The following is a 20170-nucleotide window of genomic DNA, read 5'->3' as shown; positions in this document are numbered from 1 at the left end:
AAATTATTTGTCTAGAATGATTGCTAAAACAATTACAAATGAAAATATCCAAACAATGGCAATCTTAATTACACTCCATCCGCTGTTTGTTTTTGACTCTTGCCTCAAGTCTTTGGGCCGCATTAAGACACACTTGAAGGGCCGTTGCAAATTGTGGGGCCAACTCAAATGGCGCGCACTCAATGCAAGCTGGTAATGATTTGGTGCTTAATTAACTGTTTGCTTGTGGTTGTTGTTGTTGTTGTTTTCAATGAAAAGCATGTTTTGGTTTTAACAGCCGATGCTTAGGGATGCGCTCAGAGCAGAGGCAGAAAGCGTGAAACAAGCAAATTGCCTGCTTTTAGGCGTTGGCACAACAATTAAGTTAGCATTTAAGCCGAAATGGGGCACAAGGACGGAAGATAGCGTGTAAGAGAGTTGACCAGAGCAACCCTTTGCCCCCCAACCCGTTCGAAAAGTCTGGGCATATAAATCAATGGCAACAACATTATTGTAAATGCAAAGAAGGCCGTGCAACAAAAAAATAAAAAAGGTCAAACGCTTAATTTTCTTTGGGGTCGAGCACTGCAATAATAAACAAGAAAGTGTGAAATAAAGCGAAATGGACATAACAAATTTGTATGTCCAGCGACAGTGGGAAAGAGTGAAAAATAAGAAAAATACAACTAAAAAAAAAAAAAAATGAACTGCAGACACAGCAATAAAAACGGCAAATGCTTTTAATTTGAAATGCTGCGCCTCGGACAGCAGCAGATCCAGCTGAACCGAACCAGGAGCAGGCTCAGGATGTGGCTCTCGGTTTTCCTCTCGCCTTAAATTTAAAATTGAGTCCATTGAGTCCTTGCCGGAGCTGTTGGCGAAGGAAGAGCAGCATTTATAACGCTTGTGTGGATTATAAATCCCACCGGCACAATAAACTGCTTTATTTGCAAAAGTTTTGTGCCTGAAAGGGCACGAAGTAAGTCAACTGAAAAGGTTGGACCAAAAAACGCTCGCATAATATTTGGAATAAAAATATTGAATTTATTTGCTTGTTAACAATTATAATAAACTTGTGTTTAATATTTGACGTAGGACATTCCCTTTGAAGTGCCACATTATTAAGAAGTAAAGCAAAATTCAAAAGGGAACAATTACAAGGCGAATTTAACATTTATTTGACTGAGTTGAAGGTACAAATAATTGGCAAAATGATTGCATAGAGATAAACATCAGCTGTCATCTTTACTATTAATTATTAATACATGAGAATGTAAAGTAAGTTAAGCTAAAAAAATATAATTACTGAGACAACAATTCATTATTTACACATATTTAAAGCACTTTAGATAAACTAATATCGAGGCCCATTAAATAATTGGTTCATATTCAAGTCTACATTCAATCTATGTTCCTTTTTGTCAGTCTCTGTCCAACGCAATTGTAACTCATAAGATTTAATATCCTTTGCACAGATTTGCTTCTTTTGCTTTAAACAAGCAATAAATGTCAATGCCTGAGACCCTCCAGCATAAACTACAAGTGTGAGTAATACGTTATTTAACACTTGCATCAGCAGAAATTGAGGGCGTGTATAGATATATATTTATGTATGTGAATGCGATTGTGCATATAAGATATATGGGCACTGAATAAAGTTTGAGAGTGTATTCAAATATTCTTATAGCATGCCCCAAAATGTACGCTTGCATTAGAAGTGATAAGCTTATAAGAATATAGGAGAGGAAATGGTTTAGAATAATTCGACTGTCTTTATTAAAGAGAGCATAGCGTCTAGTTTAGGACTCTTAAGGAATGTATATATATATTTGAATTTCTATATATTTTCTTAAAATTATTTTCAATATTTCTTTTCTAAAAAGATGTTCTCAATATACAAAAAATATAGTCAAAATTAATTTCAATATATTTTTTATGCTGCTTTTCTAAAAACTAAAAGATATGATTTTTTCAGCATGTAGAATTCTTTCGAAAAACCTATTCCTCTTATGCACATTGCTTGCCCATCTTGTTAGTAAGTTAGGGCATAGTCCATTTGGCCTAAGCCACCCGCAGTTATCTATATACTGCTTTCTATTTCTCTACCCATCCATTTATTGCTTCTAATGGCATTTTTCTCTCCTGTTCGCTTACAATGTTGTCAATGCCGCTCTTAAATCTATGCAGGCCGTCAACACTAAGCCATTAGGCCAGCTCAATCACCCACACACTGACTGACTGACTGACTGAATGGCTGGCTGTGTTTTCGCAGCTCCGAGCCTGCATAAAACCGTGGCTCAACACCCGCCTGTGGCGGCAAAAGCATAAAAAAAAAAACAAAAAACCATTTATATACTTTTGATGTGTTGAAGATTAAATACCCTTACATGTAAGCTTTAGAAAAGCTGATATCTTAAATATGAAAAATGACATAAATGAAAAATATAATTAATAGTTTTTAACTTTTTGCACATAAACTCAGTCATTTCTCACCAGATCTGGTAGCCAAAAATAATTAAATTTTACAAATTACAAACACGTTCGCCAACGGTCGTTTTCCTATGTTTAATATAAAGTAGTGAATCGATAAAGTCGACCTCTCTGCTAAATCAGAACAAGTTTGCTTGACAATTGAGAAACAGTCACGGAAAGATGCCTGCGAATATGTCTGGTGGGCTCTCGATTCTGATCAAGCTAACGCAGTTGCTCAAGATGATATCTCCACTTTACTCAGTATGTCACAAGATTATAATACCCTCAGGCAGGGTATGAAATTATTATGTCAATGGATAAAAGTCAAAGTGAAAACGACAATGACAACGACGACAAACAGCGCAACCAAATGTCGCGAGTTCAATTGTGCAGCCAGCATCCTAAACATCCATTTATCCAGTCAGCCAACCAAACATTCATCCATCCATCCATCCAGCCAACCAGCATTGACAGTGTTTATTTTATTGATGTCGCTGGTTTCTGCAACTGGAAGCTGCCACAACAAAGTCATCAATGCGCTGTGGCCGAGGCAAGGCAAATGTGACTTGATATTGTTCTTGTTCTTCTTGTTGTTGTTGTTTTTGTTGCTCTTGCTGCTTTACGAGCCATCGAAGCGACTATAATTGTGCATTCACATTCAGAATGACAATCGCAGTTACAAAACCATAATATAGGATCCTGCGCCGCCCTGCGGCTGTGATGCCTTCCTCCTTGGCAGCGTCATTTGCAAGTGATTTATGAGGCTTTATGTTGGGTTTATGGTGTACCAGGGCCTGGTATTGAGCACAAGTTTCCATTTGGTGTGCACGGCTCGAACACTTGATTAGCAGCAATGATTGAACGTCTATTGCTAAATTGAAAGTCAGTCTCAAGAGAACTTGGAGTTGTAAAAAGAATGAATGAAATATGTAATATGATAAACCAATAAAAAAGTTATATTTCATTTTGAGTGAAGGCGCCATCAGTTGGCTTAACCTGGCTGGCTTTTTTTTAGAATCATTGATAATTATTACTAAAAAGGAGATTAATTAAAAAACATATTATTTATTTATTTCTTATAAAAGCTAGGTTCTAATACAGCTAATTCTTTCGTATTTTTAAAATTTGTTGGCTTTTAGTTTTTTGAATTAAGCAATTACGACGGCATTTACCAATAAGCGGAATGCCAAAAAATTGACACAAAGTTCAACAATATTTCAGAGATAATTCGTGCATTGTTGTGCTGTTCGAGTATTTCAGCTGTTGTCAGCTGCAATCTATTATAATCTAACTACTGCTGCCAGCCGCAGACGGTGCTGCCACTCACAAAACACTCCGCAAACATCATTTGTGTAAACCCACAAAACCAGTGCACAGCCTGGCGCACACACAGGCAGACCCTCAAATAAATGACAGCCACAAAAAAATATTATGGATATAAATATTTTCAAAACTAACACATGCAATCTTGTGCAATTTTCACACTGCAGCGGGTACCAACATAGAAGAGGGGCAACAGAAAACATGACCAGCACCGAACTTCAACCTTATATTTGCCGAAACCCAAAGCCAAACCCAAAAACCCAGCCCCCAAGCCAAAGCAGCTGTCAGCACAAACAGTTGCAGACAGACACAAAGATTATACGTAGGGGTTTTATTTTCACACCCTGTACCTATTACGCATGGCTAAAGTGGGTGTAATGAGGCTAAGTGAGCATATGTAACAGCCTGGAAGAGACATTTTCGAAGGTCTAAATAAGTTGTATAAAGCATAAAATCGTACAAGATTTTACAAATTTGTCAGTTTGTCTGAATAGATTTTCGAAATTTGACAGCTAAAATTTTTTTTAATGCTCTGAAAACTCGCTTTCTTTTGCCCCAAAAATCGACGTTAGTTTCCAAAATAATTGTTAATAAAAAAAAGTTTTTTTTTCGAGTTCGAATATTTGATGAAGCGACCACGTGGTGTCTTCTAGTCGTACACTCTCGCCTATAACAGTCACAATTGTTTTATTCTGCTTTTTTTTCTCACAGCTACCTAAATTGTATATACACACTATGCATTTTTGTTAGTAACTATAAACATATATCTCACGTAGTATAATCCAGTTTTTGTTTTCAAACATAGTAATTTTATTGCAGCTTTGCTAGAACTAAAAACATTTGGTCTTTAGTTAAGTTCTTTCTGTGTTTTACACAAATTCTTTGTGGGCGTTTTTTTCCAGTTAAATTTGTTGTTGTCAAATTTATTGAGCTGAAATGCTTGGCCCAAAAGGGGTTTGGCATTTGTTCTTGCACATGTTTCCAGATCTGACAATTGTAATTTGTATTTAAAAGCCATTTATATTGTAATAAATCCACTTTTGCCTAGGCTTTGCCATTACACAATATCCAGCTGATATATTGCATTTGCCACTCAAATTACATAAAGACCCATAGAATATAGCACAGTTGAAGGGATTTTTTTTGCTTTATAGCCTGATTGAATTTGCTCAGCGGATAAATTGAGTTGAACAATTGCATCTGAAGGTGTTACGCATTTGTGTTCAAGTCAATTTCAATGTTTGCCTTTCAATTAGAAACGCGTAAATCAAATTCAGTATAGCTAAAGGCGCACAAAGTCACTTAATCATAGCGCATAAATCTTAATATTGTATGCGTTCTCTTGTTTTTTGTCGTTGTCGCGACTCCGAAAGGTCTTAAAGTGTCGACTTTGTCAAGCCACCGGGCAGTAAACAGCAGCTGAGAAAAAAACCTTAGCATATTTCAAAGCGCGACAGTCTTCGTCTCTTGCTTTACAATACCCTCTAGCTTAGATTAAAGGGAGTTTCGTGAAAAGTTGTTTATAATTTCTGTACGAAATTGTTCGAAAAATGTGAATTAGATTCAATCATACTTTCATTTTGTTCTTGGTAATAATATATCTATATTTAAAACATTTTTGGTTCAATTAGACTTTTAGACTTTTATTCCAGATTGAAGGATATCTTGTTGTTAAATATTTATTCTTAACAATTCCTTGATGTTCTCTTTCTTATTTTATCTTTTCTATTGTTTTGTGTTTGTTGGTTTTCCAGCATTTTTATTTGTTTTTCTTCAACATTTCTTGTATGTGCCCTCGCTAAACTGCTGGAAAATAGCAAATTTATGTTAATTTTTTTTTTCGTTTGGCATTATTGTAAATGATGAGCAGCAAAAGGAAATTAAATGCCATAAAAAGTGAAAGTTGACAAAAGAAGAGTCCAGACAGTGCAAATGATATGCAAGAAAAAAAAATAAAATAAAACAAATAAAATCTTGCTTGAGGCCTTTGCACAGTACAGCTAAATACATCCTTCAAATCGGAATGATATAGCTAAAGCTAAAGTCAGCTGCTTAAACATATTTTTTATTTTTTTTTTTGCCTTGAAATACTTCCCAGTAATTCAATTTTTTTTTTTGCAAATCTGCCTTGGGTCAGTCAAGCCAAAAGCCTTTATACAAATCTACTTAACGAAGTGATTTACAAGTAACCCAAAGGCGCGCACACACACACACATCTACACACTCAATGTAGCGTAATAAGATTTTTACTACATTTTTGTTGTTGCTCTTTGAATCGAGTATTGGTCGCCCACATATCATTTTCATGCAGTTGTCCAGCAGTCGCATTCACAGTTTTATCTTATTGTAGCACACATACACACACACATACACATACACATACACACACACATACACACACGACACATATGCACACTTGGTCTTAGCTTGAGAATCAACATAGTATTTGATAGATGTTCCCACTGTGAAAATGTGACGCATTTACATTTTTTCCATTTTATTTTTGCAGCGTTTTTTTTATGGTTTGGGGCAGGTCTCAAAAAGTTTGTTTGTTTATTTATACTTATTTTCACTATCTGCTGCTACGCGCTGACACACACACACACACACACTGACTTTCTGTCGGTCTATTTATTTTATATAAATGATGCCACAAACTCACTTTCCTACCTTCTGCTATTGAACTCTTCAAATTGAATTGAATGAAATGGAACGCAGTTGCCGCAGATAGAGCCGCGCGCTGGCTTGCATAAAGGAATTGCATATAAATGGCAAATATTTGTATAGCGCCTCACATTTTTTGTTTTGTTTTTTTTTTTAAATATACATTTTTTGTTGTGCATGATGAAAGCCAATCATTAAATGCAGCACAGACCAGGGCCAATCAAATATTAATAAATGACTGGCTGGTTATTCCATTGCGGTTTAAGTGACTGTAAACGAGAGCGATTAATCAGATTACAGCCTTTCATTATCTGTCACATAAGTAATCTGACTTATGGGCTATTTACAATGCAGTTTATTGTGCAGCATTATTGTACGATTGGATTTATCCTGCCCTTTCAGAGGATACCATACGAAGTTTACAACATAATGTTGCTCATTTAAGAAATAACATATTTATTGCTTATTTGATTTCGTGTTTCGTCTGTTTAGCTGTTTCTATTAGATTCAGAATTTATCCAAAAAAAATTAAAAATTGTTTTAAAGCGCAAAAATTAAAGTTTTGAACCACCTTGGATATATTTTAGTTCAATTGCTGAGAGAGGGCATTTGGAACTTTGATAACTAACAGACAGCTTATTGTTAATTTGCTGCCTTATTAATCGTTAAATCATTTTGACAAATAGCTAGAGAATTTTATTTGACTGCAATAAATTTGGGTTTACCCAAATCACAAGACATTGCCTTTAACATTTCTGTAAAGGCGACAAAATATATAGAGTTATGCACTTTTGAGGTGCGTTCCTCGAAATTTAAGAAGTGCACGCTGTCGACCCCAAAATTGATTTAACTCTGGTTACACCTATGCATGCAATGTGTTTGCTCATTTCCGTTTGGCCAATTTTTTTTTATTTTTCCGCTGTCTCTCGCCCTGACTTCCTGTTCCTCTTTGGTAAACACACAATTACCTGAGCGTGGCCGTGTCATGATTTGCATTGCACTTGAATTATTTCCGTTTGCGTTGCTTTCACTTGCCGCAGTGGGCAAAAAAAAAAAAAAGAAAGGAAAGGGACCAAAAGGAAGAGTCGGAAGGGGTGAAGGTAACTGCACACATGCATAATTTTATGCTTAGTGCTACGTGGCGCTCGTTTTGTTTGCCTTAAATGCAGTTAGCTCTTTTTTACCCACCATTATGGCCATATCTTCTTTTAGCTGCGAAACGTGCGCCCGCGACTGAAACTATCTGGAGTAAAGACGAGCAGGGTGCAGCGGACGTTTTGTATGCAGATTACCTGTAGTCAAACTCAGCTGCCTCTAATGAGACTAGCAGCATCTTCTTCTCTGGCAACTAGGCGCCCGAGCACATGTGTGTGTGTGGGTGTGTGTGTGTGTGTGTACGTGTATGCTCCCTTGTTCCACTGCGCACGATTGACTGCACATATTGATTCAGCTGGAGGAGCGGGAGCGGGGAGCGCGTGCGGGACAGACAAAAGCGCATAAAACTGGATGGCAACGCCTAAGGCAGCATATCATGCGTATTGTATATGCTAAATTTATGCGCAATGAAGAGTAAAAAGCAATAAGCTCTGTTAAGTTGTGCATAAAAGGGAAATTGGCATTGACATGGGGCCAGGGCCCTTTTTCTGTTCCTGTTTCTGTGGCAGAAAGGGAAACGATAAGTTTACTGAATTGATGTCGGACATGATCGCTGTAAGTAATCAAGTAATCAAGTGTCATAAAAGCGTGTTAAAGAAAAACTACAGACTAAAAGTGAACTTAAGTTGAAATGAAACTTTACTTGGGCTTGTCAAAGTTCATGATAGTTAACAAGCAGTTTAGTTTTTTAAGAGGTTGAGTTGTGTTTTGTTTAAGTATGCCTTGTCAGCGAAATGCTTACAATATGCGCAAAAGTCGCAGGGCCATTTCGATAAGTTGGCAGCACTGCATCAAGAAGATGGCAGGGCCAGTCAAGAACTTTGAAAGTTCATAAGTGAAACATAAGCTGGGTTTTTGTTTATACATTTCCTTTGGCTTTCCTTTCCTGCTGTGCAGTTCAGCAAGGTGGCAGCACTGTTAACCGCACTGCTTGTCAAATATTTAACAGTTTGTTTCATTTAGTGAAAAGCTTGAAAGAAAGAAATAAGTAAGTCCATAATAAGCGAATAATACTTTAATTAGATGAATGATAATGATACAAAACCAAATATGTAAAAAAAAAAAAAAAACGGCAACCATATTTAACTGCAAGTCAAAGTAACAGTTAACATGATCAACAAGCTGAAATTATTGAAATTTGAAGAATATTCCAAAGAAATGTATCAATTATATCACATAAATCGAATATCGATAGAAGCATTGTTGATTTCGTAGCGAATTCGTATTCGGGAATACAACCGATTAACGCAGAATGCGACCGCATGCTAATTGGCGGCCATGTTAAATAAACAGTTGCATTGATGCAACGTGTTGCCTACTTTTGTGCGTTTTGGCTGTCTGCATGTGCATACATATATAATCGCAGCCCATCCACGCTGCACGTTGCACACGCAATTTGACGCCTACTCATGAAATTTCAGCTAAAGTTGCGAAACGGGAGTGAGGAGTGTTTGGGTTTTAATTAGTTTTAGTTGCGCCGCGAGCAATCAGCTCAAAAGTCTCAAACGCCGTTTGCATTTGCAATGAGTCGGCGATTGAAGCGTGACCACTAGCTGCGACCGCTCGACAATTTGATTGCGGTCCTTTTGACACTTGGCTGACAAACGCGCGCTCGAGAGAGGCTACTCATTAGCTGCACTGCAATAAGTCTAATTGCATGATGGCCGCGCTTTAATTAAAATTATTAAAACAAATATGCAAAGTTTTCTTTTTGTATTTCGCTTGGCCAAGAAGTTTGGCCTTAATTAAATTCGAACCGCACATAACTATGCGCTTGGCGCCGCGACAAAGACGCCCGAAAGTATGCTGCGAGAATGTTTCGTCTATGCATTGCGCTCTGGGGTCCAAATGCTCCACACAATATGAAGGAATATGCCAGATGGAGTGTGTGTGTGTATGTGTGTGTTAGTCAACAATAAATAATAATAGCCGAGTGCTTTGCCATAAAGCGCAGTGTAGCACGAAGCAAACCATTTTTAATAAATATATTATTTCTTTATTTTTGGAGCCAGTCCCTAATGCGCACATGAGAGGCGGGTGGACGAGTGGGCCAGTGGACGCCTCTGCCCATGTTTCAAAGCATTTTACATAGCTTCATTTCGCCTGCCGACTTTTTTGGCAAGCCCAGCAGCTCAGCCGGTTTAGCCGCAGCCTCCGTGTCTCCCTTTTTTTAGTTTCAGTTAGACAATCCCTGTCTCTAGGCCCGATGCTCCGTTTGTCTGCTAACAGCCTTGACCCAGAAATGCGGCTGCAGACTTAGCCTTGCGGCCATAACCAGCACAACCAGAGCCCCGGCCATAAATAGCAGCCGTTGATTAGTGCCTGCATGCGAAATTTAATTGACTTTAAAAAATAAACGGAGAGCAGGCTTTGTGACTGGCTTAGACGTATTCAAGTAACAAAATTGGATGGATACCTATGCTTTTGCCTTTTGTAAAAAAAGGAGAGTATTAAAATAATTGGTATAGTAAAGTGTTATGAGTGCTAAGCCTTATTGCTGGAAACATTAGAAGTTTAGGCAAATGTAGGTTAACATTCGCTCTTTTGACTTCTTTTAATATATTGGAATCTGAGAGGGGAAGGGTTGGTACATAGTCTGTGGCTGTTGGACGCTTGATCGACCCTTCAATTCGATTTTAGGGCCTAATTCTGGATCTAAAAGAACTGCTCGACTGGCCAGTTCTTGTAGAAGTGCTTTGCGAGAATTTCAATATATTTATACTGGATTCGCATGCGTCGAATACTACAATTATCGTATTTTTTAACAGATAGTTTTATTAATTCTGGCAACTGTTAGAGGAAAATATGTTAAGACATAGATATGAAAAATTTAATCATGTTAACCTGATTTCTGTAATACTCGCCTGAGGCTTGCAAGGAAATTGCTTGAAATTAAATCCGTTTCTCGATCTGAACATTTCGCGTGCTCTTGCAGTAAATACAAGTGGCTGATGAATATTTATTTTCGCACTCATTGACCTGGCGAGCGGTTGGTCAGTCAGTCAACCCAGGGATATCCAGTGAAAACAATTACCTTGTTGCAGCAGTCACAGCTGTGCGTATATGCGTGTGCGTGTGCGTATGTGTGTGTCGCTGTGGCAATTATAAGTTGTTCGTGTCTGTTAATTAAATGTGTCAAGTGAAGGCATTTAATAAGCTTCAGTTATTTACAAAGAAGCGACATGGCGCATACGCAGCGTGCTACCAACTGTGAACCAGGCATATCCGTAAATAAATCAACGCGGGCCTTTAAAGTCACTTGATTTTAATGCCCTTCACTTGTGGTAATCGGCAATCGAATAAGTGTGATTTAAGGCATAATCGATAACACTTTACAAAAAATCGACAAACAATTTTATATTTAATTCTATGATATGTGAACTTAAACATTTTTGGCAACATTTTTTTCAAATCTATCGAATTTATTGTGACCTAAAGACTAGTCGATAGCCCTATTGATAGTCTTATATATAGTTTATATTTATATTATATAGAACTATCGATCATTTAAAACACGGTTCAAAGACAATCGAAAAGATGTATCGCTACTTAAGCAGACTTCGCATCAGAGTCTTTCCATTTTCCAGCTTATCTCTTACTCCACACGCTAAGCTGCTTCTCAGGTCGGCATCGCCGACTTTATCCTCTTTGCGGAATGCTCACATAAATGCCTTCAGAAAATATTTTACTTTGGTCGCTTCAAGTATTAATTAATTGAATCACATGCTCAAGCGGACAGTGTATACACAATTTTCCGACCTTTTGTTATTTATGCAAGTGCGATATTTCACGCCATATAAAACTGTGCTATTTGCGCGAACTGTGTGTTAAGTGTCCCTGAAACATGAGGAACAAACAATGCTAATTAGACGACAACTCAAAGCGGATAATGTGTGTTAATCAGCTTCAAATTGGGTGAGAGAAATCAAGGCGTTTAGTGGTCACGTTTCCCTCCCTACTGTGTTGACAAGCACCTGGATGAGTAGGTGAGCTCGAAGTAGTTTTGAATCTGTGGGTTCATTTGACGGTTAAGCAAGCGGCATTAATTTGCAAAGTTGTCTACACCCGACTCGCGGTTTCGAGGTGAACACGATGTGGATTGGGGTTGGATGTGTCAGAGGGAAGAGCCAGGCAACAGCAAACCAACGCGCATATATGTATGCACATGCATGTAGCTAAGAACTAAAGTACTTCTGAACAGTCTTTACTCTACTGTTGTCTATTTAGCTGCGTGTCTTTTGCACGGGTCGTCGGTAGAGTTAGTCAAATGTTGCTAAGAGAATAGCTGTAGTTAGAAAATATAAGTAAATATATTGTTAAATAACATTTTATTACTTAACTTAACTCAATTATACTTTATTAAATATTTATTTTTAAAGCAAATTAAATAAATATCATAAGCTGGGAACTGTAAGCTCACATTATTTTGAAAACAACATAAAAAAAAAATAATATTATAAGTCGCAAATTTATAATATCCAAGAATTGAAGCATAAGCTTTGTTCATCTTCAGTCAAACCCAAGTTAAAATACTTTGCTCCTATAATACAAATTTTCTTGACTTTACAAATGGTGTTCTTTTTCATAATTAAAGAACGCTCGAAACAAATAAAACTTGTAAAACTTCTTAAACTGATTAAAACTATTGAAACGCACTTCGCACTTATGCAGCTGTTGCATTCTAAATATTTGCATAAATGTTGCAAAATTAGTTAAATAAGCATTTACCGTTGTTTTAATGTAAGTGCCGTTGCAGTAGCTATAACTAGATCTGCTATTGTTGTTGTTGTTGATGTTGTTGTTGCCGGGTTTCGTTTAGGCAACATTTGTATTACTTTTAATGTTTGCCTCCCACGCGTCCGCAACTATTAACAAAAAGGTAATTTTACCTGCAAATTGACATAGAAGACAACAAGGTAAAAGTTTTCTAGTAGGTTTGCTTTTTGGTGCGACACACACACACACACACACACACACCCAAACATACACATGCGCGAATTTATGTAAATGGAAATTGCATTGCATAAGCTGCTGTCGGGGGACAACGTTACGTATACGCAACGTGAATGTGCAGCAGTAGAAAGCGAAGCGAACGCCGAAAACCATTTTGCACGTAGTATTAGCGCGTTCCTTTCATTATTTGTGCCATCTTTTAGGCAGCGCCATTACGCCAGCTGGCAGCCATATTGCCGCCTAGGCTCAACTCCAGGTCTATGGGGGCCTCATTTCGTTGAGTTCGGTGGGTTGCTGGCTGGCTGGCTGGCGGGTTTGTGGTGAGGGCTGGCACTTTGCCTTTAGTTTTCGGTATATTCTTTATAGGTTTCCTGTGCTTTAGCGCCATTGCAAGCGGCATATGCTTAAGATGCTTGCCCAGAATGGTTTCTATACACCATTATGTGTGCTAGCCCGAGGCGTTAATTGGAAGGGTTTTGTCTTACCAAAATAATTGCTGCGACCACATGGGGGAGTTCATAACCATTAAGCACATTAAATATTTTAAGACAAACATGATTCAAATCTTAATGCGGGACAGCTTAATTGCATATAAAAAGGGTAGAACAGCTAAATCGGACATGTTGGAAGTTAAGTAGATGCATTTACTAGGGACCAGGCCTCTAAAAAAATTAAAATTAAAATTTTGTCAATTTTTAACATTATTTTTGATTATTTTTTGACACATTTTCGCACATATTAAACTGATGTTGGAGCAGGATCAATCCTGAGGCAAAACTACATTTAAAATGCACTCATTGATTTAAAACAAATATGGGATTTTTTTCACATTATTACGCTTTAGTTTGAACAAATCTATTGCAGCTAAAAGTCTGAAAAAGCGATCTGTAAGTGTCAACATTATTCAAAGGGCGGCGTTCAACATAGATTTTCTTGAAGTTCCTAATCCAACAAAATAGTTGCGGAAGCTAGTTGCTTTAACTTTCCAATGACTAAGAAATATTTAAAAACTCTTTCAGTGGTAGTTGAAGAAAAAACCAATTACGAAAGTAATTCATAAAATGCGCTCAGATATGCGCTGCTAATTATCAACTCAGGAAGCAGAGGGTGCACAAGAGGGGCTGGGGTGGGGCGGTGTTTGGTTGGGGAAATGGGGGACAGCCACTTAATAAGCTGTCGGCTGGCTGGTGACCAGTTGCAGTTGCAGTTGCAGTTTCGTCTCCCATCCAGCTATAGAGTAGTATGACAACTGTCCATGGCCGGCAGTATCAAATATACAAGTAAATTGCTTCATTTTCGAATTTCTGTCATAGCCGACGTGCTTTGTGCCTCCGTCTCACTGTCTGGCTGTCTGTCTGTCTGCTTGTCTGTCTGTCTGTCTGTCTGGCTGTTTCCTCTTTTGCTCATATGTTTGGAAATCTATTCGTGCCACGAATTTCATTTTCAACTTGGCAGCTGCAATGTTTGCTTTTGTTGCTGCGACGTGCAACGGCTGCCATGCAACTTATTAAAAATGTCTGCAGCAGCAAGCTGAGTAAAAAGAAATGAACGAAAAGAAAGAAAAAAATGCCAAGTAGAAAATTATTTGCCGCAAAACTTGCAACGAGCGAGTTGACAATGGGATGACAACGAGCAGTTTATACTTGGCCAGCAGCAGGCAGAGTGCAATGTCGTGCTTTATAATTGTTGAGTGAGGGATAGAGAAAGTACTAAGTAAAATTGCTTTGATTTTCCGACATTAAATTGTGCCACACACCAATTTAATTGTCTTGCAACATCATCATTATCATCATCGTTCCACTTGCCACTTGCCACCTGTGTGTGCGCTCTGCTGCTGCTACTGCTGCTGCTGCTCTATAATTATTTGCCATGGCTTTTGGCCTTTTGCTGTAAGCTGGCTTAAAGTGCACTCAAAAGAAGTTCATTTCGTAATCGAATGCGTTGCACCGTAAATTCGATGTTGCCATGAGTCCTTTAGCTCTTTAACTTATTTACTACTGCAGCCTGATGGAAATCGCCCATTCGCTTCACAATTCATTTTACGGACGGTTGACGTCGGCAGAAGATATTATTCTTATGTTCAATAAGAAGTAAGAATCAATATTTATGCTAGATAATTGGTAAAGAACTTGCTTTTCAGATATTAGCATAACCTTATCTACATCGCATTACTTATAGCAAAGTTCACAAAGTCAAGAATTAAGTTTTTGGATCTAATGCTTTTTGCTTTTCTACAAATCCCGAGATCTTAAGACATGAATCTATATAGAATAAAAATGCTATAAATGTTTCCCTTAGTTATCTTAGCTATATGTGTTTTATATCTTTTTTCTATATTAATTTGCTCTCAACGCAAAAATCGAGCCAAAATTGAGTTAAGGGCAAACAAGTTTCGACTACTGCACCCTACCTACTCATGTTGTCGCCGGTTTGATTGTTGAGGCCAGAGTTTCGCGCATATGTGCGTGTTTTTTGCGCTATAGTCAGAGAACGTGTCTCTTTTCTTTGCTCTGCGTATTCTTTTACTGAACTTATCCTCGTTATGCATTGTTGCAGCCAATTGTTCGTGTCGAGGGCTCTCCTCGGCGTCTGCTGATGAGCCAGCGATAGGGCAGGCAGCCAAGTGGCCAAAAGAGGTTTTTAATGTGGCTACTTGCAGCCGCAGCTAACAGCCGGTTTCAATGTCAGGGTTGCCTATCCAGCTGAGGGGCAGGCGTCCAGGTGTGGCGAGGTTTAATGAATGAAAATTATAAGTCTCGAGTAGCTACATGCGGTCTCGGCCGTATCACAGATTTACGCTTAACGAAATTTGAACAGGTTGCTTATTGACTTTGCGGGCAAGTCGCTCTTTCAGCCTGCTGCCAACGCAAATGACGCAAATTAAAGCATCAAGTGCAGACTAAGCTGGCAAGCTTATCAAACATCTCATGTGTCAATTCAAATGTAAAATAAATTAATAAGAAATCAGTACTACTTACAATAGAGACTACTAGATAAGTGTATGCGCTGGTTATCAATTAATTATTTTTTTATGTTTAAAAAATATATTTTGGTCTACATTTATATATTTAATTACACATAGTTGACAAAGTCTATCGATTATTTTAAAGATACATTGATCAATTTAAAAATCGAAACTTGAAAAAGATCTAAAAATTTGCTTATCGAAATACCAGTGAAGGTGCCTGTCGACTGTCGATCGAAGGGGGAAGTACATATATAAGACTGTGGAGCCTATCGAAAGCTTTAAAGAGTTCGTATTATGTCGACTATCGTCTATTAATTGAGTAGATAGTGTATAGCAGATAAAGAAAGTTTAGAAGCTGACAGCTTTTAATTATCTGCAGGTCGTATTGATTGGGCTCTAATAATACAATATCAATATTTTTGATAACAGTAGGGATCGCTGGTAGGCGAAAACCTGGCACTTGTCGAATAATTATGGTGGTTTTAATTTTCGAATTTATCGATCAACGCTGAAGTAACCCCGCAGTGCAACAACAAGTAAAAGGTCTAAGTGTAATCCAGCGATTAAGTGTTTGTGTAATCGAGCAAGCTTTATTTATGTTTGTGCTCCATTTGAAATATTTCATGTGTAGTAAAAGCGCCATCAAGCAACAACTTAGAAAAGAGAAAATAACATTCATTGTGTATTGCTCGACATTCAAAATAACTACGGAGAAAAACTTTCTGCTAGCTGTAGTACAATGACAATTACTGATGAACTGACAGACAGTTTTGTTGTCGTGCAACTTGTTCAAAACTCACATGCCGCACAACATATGTAGCGCATTAACAATGGGAAGCGCCTGCCTGACAGTGAGATAGAACACATGCGTGGCGTCAAACTTGAGCAACATGTCCAGGCAACAGACAGACTGAAGGGAGAGATCTCAACAAGCAACGACCAAGGAGCAGGTGTTCCAACTTATTCATTAAAACAAAAGGAAACAGACTAGCAGACGGACAGGTAGCACCAGAAGCAGAAGTCGGGAGGGGCAAGGCAGCACACCAAGACGCTGCCACTGGCAAGCAGTCAGTTAGAACTTTTGGCTGGGTGCGGCGCTGTCTCTGCTGCTGCCTCTGCTGCTGCTTCTGCTGGTTAAGATTGTGGTCGACACGCAATTGCGGCAATTTCAACTTGAATGCTCTCTCTCCACACAGTCAGCCATCCAGCCGATGAGACAGGCGTTGCAACAAGGCGCTTAGAAGCTGCCACAGCCGCATCACCCCTTAGCTGCCGTCGAGCTGACATCCGCCGCAGTCCATCCTGGCAAAGAGTTGAGCGCGCCAAGTGCCGCAGCGTCAATTGAAACCGAATCCGGTTTTTGGGGGACTCTCTGTGTTAACTTTCCATGCCCGGTAGCGCTGATTGCTAAGACAACGGCAGACCAATTCATTCAACGCCAGCTGCATCTGCCTCCACTTGGCATTCAGGTTCTTGCTCTTAAGCTACGCCTCCTCCTTATAGTTCTCGTCTCTAACCACTTGCCAGATTGTTTTTTGCATACGATTTGAGTGGCCTCTGCGGGCGATTCCAGTTCGATTTATCATGGCCAAAGTTATGATCGCTTAAGTGCTGGCATTTAGTGGTCCCAGTTTGATGGCAACTCCAATTGGCCGTAATAAATTTTTCCCATGACAACTCTAATTATGGTCGGCGTTTAAATAGTTGGGTTGTTCCCCGGCTGCAGCTAAGCTTTAGATTAATCGGAATCGTTTGCGGGCTTATAATGCTTTTATTATTTATATATACCTTTTAGAATTGAGACGAGGCCCTTACATATTTTGTATCCAATCCTTTTTTATAGTAATCAAAAATATTTCGATTTATAATTGTCACCTAAAATTTTCCATAAATCAAAACAATTTCAAACATTAGAATTTCCATGCATCAACATTATAATGTCATCTTTATCGCTGGAAGAAGATTTATAAAGACAACTTGTCCATAAAATGGTTATTTTAATAATCGCACCTCAGATTGTATCTCTACGCAGTATACATAATAAATGTATATATTTATTATTTATTGGCAACACATAATTGCTGGCAAATTATCATAATTTTTATTGAGATTGAGCCATCGAATATATTAAAAGTCATGCCAAGATCGTGGTAAACCCTACCAAAAGTATTCAAATTTATTGTCTAACATTTTTTTAAATACTCTACGCCAAACAAGCTTCTATTTTCATATGCCGCAAACGCAGAACCCAAAATAAAACCACAAAATTATGAACACAAAACAAAAAAAGACAGTTGCCATATACCAGAACGGAAGTTGGCTGCACAGCAGACAGTATAGTAGCTTCGAAACGTAGTTAGAGCTCAAAAAGAGGCCATAAATATTGTTCATTTGTAAATAAATGGTTAAAAAATAGATAGAAAAAAATACAATAATGAAAAGAAACATAAATAGAAAACGCACAGCGTACAGCATATAAAACATTGTCCAGTTGCCCATGTTCATTTCCAGTATGGGCAGCCGTCATACTTGCGCTTCGACTATTTCCTAGACAAACATGAACATGGGGCCGCACCAGAGTGTGGCCCACCAGTTGGTTGTGCGTTTGTTTTATTACAGTATCATCTTCCGGTCACTTTGTCATTTCTCCACAACATATTTCAAACAGTTACGACGAGACAAGTGGCCGCTGCGCGTGGCCAGCCGAGGCACCCAGGAACTACCCGTACAACGCTATAACAAGAACTGGAATTATTAAAAAAAGTAGAAAAAAAGAAAGAAACTCGCTTTGCGGAGACCTAGAAACGGATGTGGTATAGACAGAGTCGATGGGTTTTTTAAAATTTTTTTTTCTATATTTCTGTTCCTCTTAATGTTGTTTTGCGCCAAGTGTAGTGTTGTTAAAACTCTTCAAGTAGTTCTTAGGATTAATAACAAATTTACTAGCTTTAAGAAAAAATGATTGGTGTACACAATTCCTTTGCACCATAAAAATTTATCTGTTTATGAATCATTTTTGGAAGGAATGAAAATAATCATAACATAATTAAGTAACAAAAAAATAATGCGCGTTGTACTCCATTCCCTTATTTTTTTTATAACTGTGCAATGTCAATAATTTTTGAATTTTGAATTATTTGATATGTTATATTTTTTCAACAAATTTTTATTATATTATGTGTTGTATTCATTAGCACATATATTATATATATACATTTTAAAGGATTTACTTTCTAACTTCTATAAGCGATTTATGTTTATTATTTATATAGTTATTTGCCAACATTTTTGTTTTTAAATTTTTATCAAGTGCTTTATATACGAATTATCGATGCTACAACCAAATCGTATATATATTTATTTCACCACAATTATTCTTTAATTGCTTTACAAGTCGGCTTAATATGGCAATCAATATGTTGTTTTTGAAACTTTTCCCATTCTAACATCCAAAATTTCGCTCAGTGTATATTACAATGTGGATTTGCTGAGTGCGCTAAAAAGACAAAGCGCCACAGCGGATCACAAGTGCCACGCCAGCCGCAACGAACTATCGACTAGGCACACACTCTTTTACACACACACAGACAAAGTAATCCGAGCTACGAGCAGCACCCCACAACGTGCAACGCAATGAGGCACACGCTGGCCAGTGGCCGCCACTTAAAAGCAGTGCGTGCGGTTGCACAAACTGGATAGCAGGGGGAGCTCAGACGCCTACGCTAGAGTAACTCTTTACCCCTAGGCCGCCTCTCATTCCACTAAACTGTGGTAACGCTGTGCGGTGCGCTGTGTCGCAACGCGCTTTGAATATGAATTACACAGAGAACGCACACGACTTTGACGCTCTGCAGTAGCAGCAGCAGCAAAAGCAGTAAGAGAAGAAGCAGCCGCCAGGCGGGTGCTGGCCATGTCAACGTTTGATGTAGATGCCTCAGCCGCTGCGGCGTTGCTTAACGTTCTTGTTGTTGTTGCTGTTGTTGTTGCTGCTGACTCAAAGCATTCTGAACTTTGTGATTGATCAAAAATGATGACATTAACATGCATCAAGGTGCACTTTGCGGCTAGTGCTCATCAGAATACCCTGCACTGCATACTGGAGCGTCATTATGTTGGCGTTCATTATTGGCATTGTGAACGTTTTGGTCGTCGTAGTTGATTGATTGATTAATTAACAAAAGCATTGCCGTTATGTGCCAATTATGTTTATGAAAGTATTCGAATTTGCATATCTAATGCCAGCACACTTACATATATGAGTATATGTGTGTATAGTGAGTGCATTCATTCAAACTCGTAGCACATTCATTCAACCGACATGCGTATGTAGTTCATTGTGTTAGTTATGCAAATGTTGCATTTCCGTTTTGAACAACGGGTCGAATGGGTCCCCAATGCAGCTTAATTATTCATTAATTTCAACTTAAAATTTACAGTGTGCGTGTTGTTGTCATTACGATACCCTATACTGATGTATGGGCCGATAAAGGGTATGCTAATATGTAATAGGCACTAGGGGCTTTTTGAATGTCATGTTTTAATAAGAAATCTTGAGGCATACGTAAATGTTAGATTAACATTCTTTGTGTTCAAAAAATTGCGAAAAATTTATATAAAGATCATGATAGTTAGATCTGTGTACAGAGTATTTTTGCT

Source organism: Drosophila virilis, chromosome 4, assembly GCF_030788295.1.
Source record: "Drosophila virilis strain 15010-1051.87 chromosome 4, Dvir_AGI_RSII-ME, whole genome shotgun sequence".
Taxonomy (NCBI): domain Eukaryota; kingdom Metazoa; phylum Arthropoda; class Insecta; order Diptera; family Drosophilidae; genus Drosophila; species Drosophila virilis.
The sequence above is the reverse complement of the archived record's forward strand: the minus strand, read 5'-3'. Positions refer to the sequence as shown.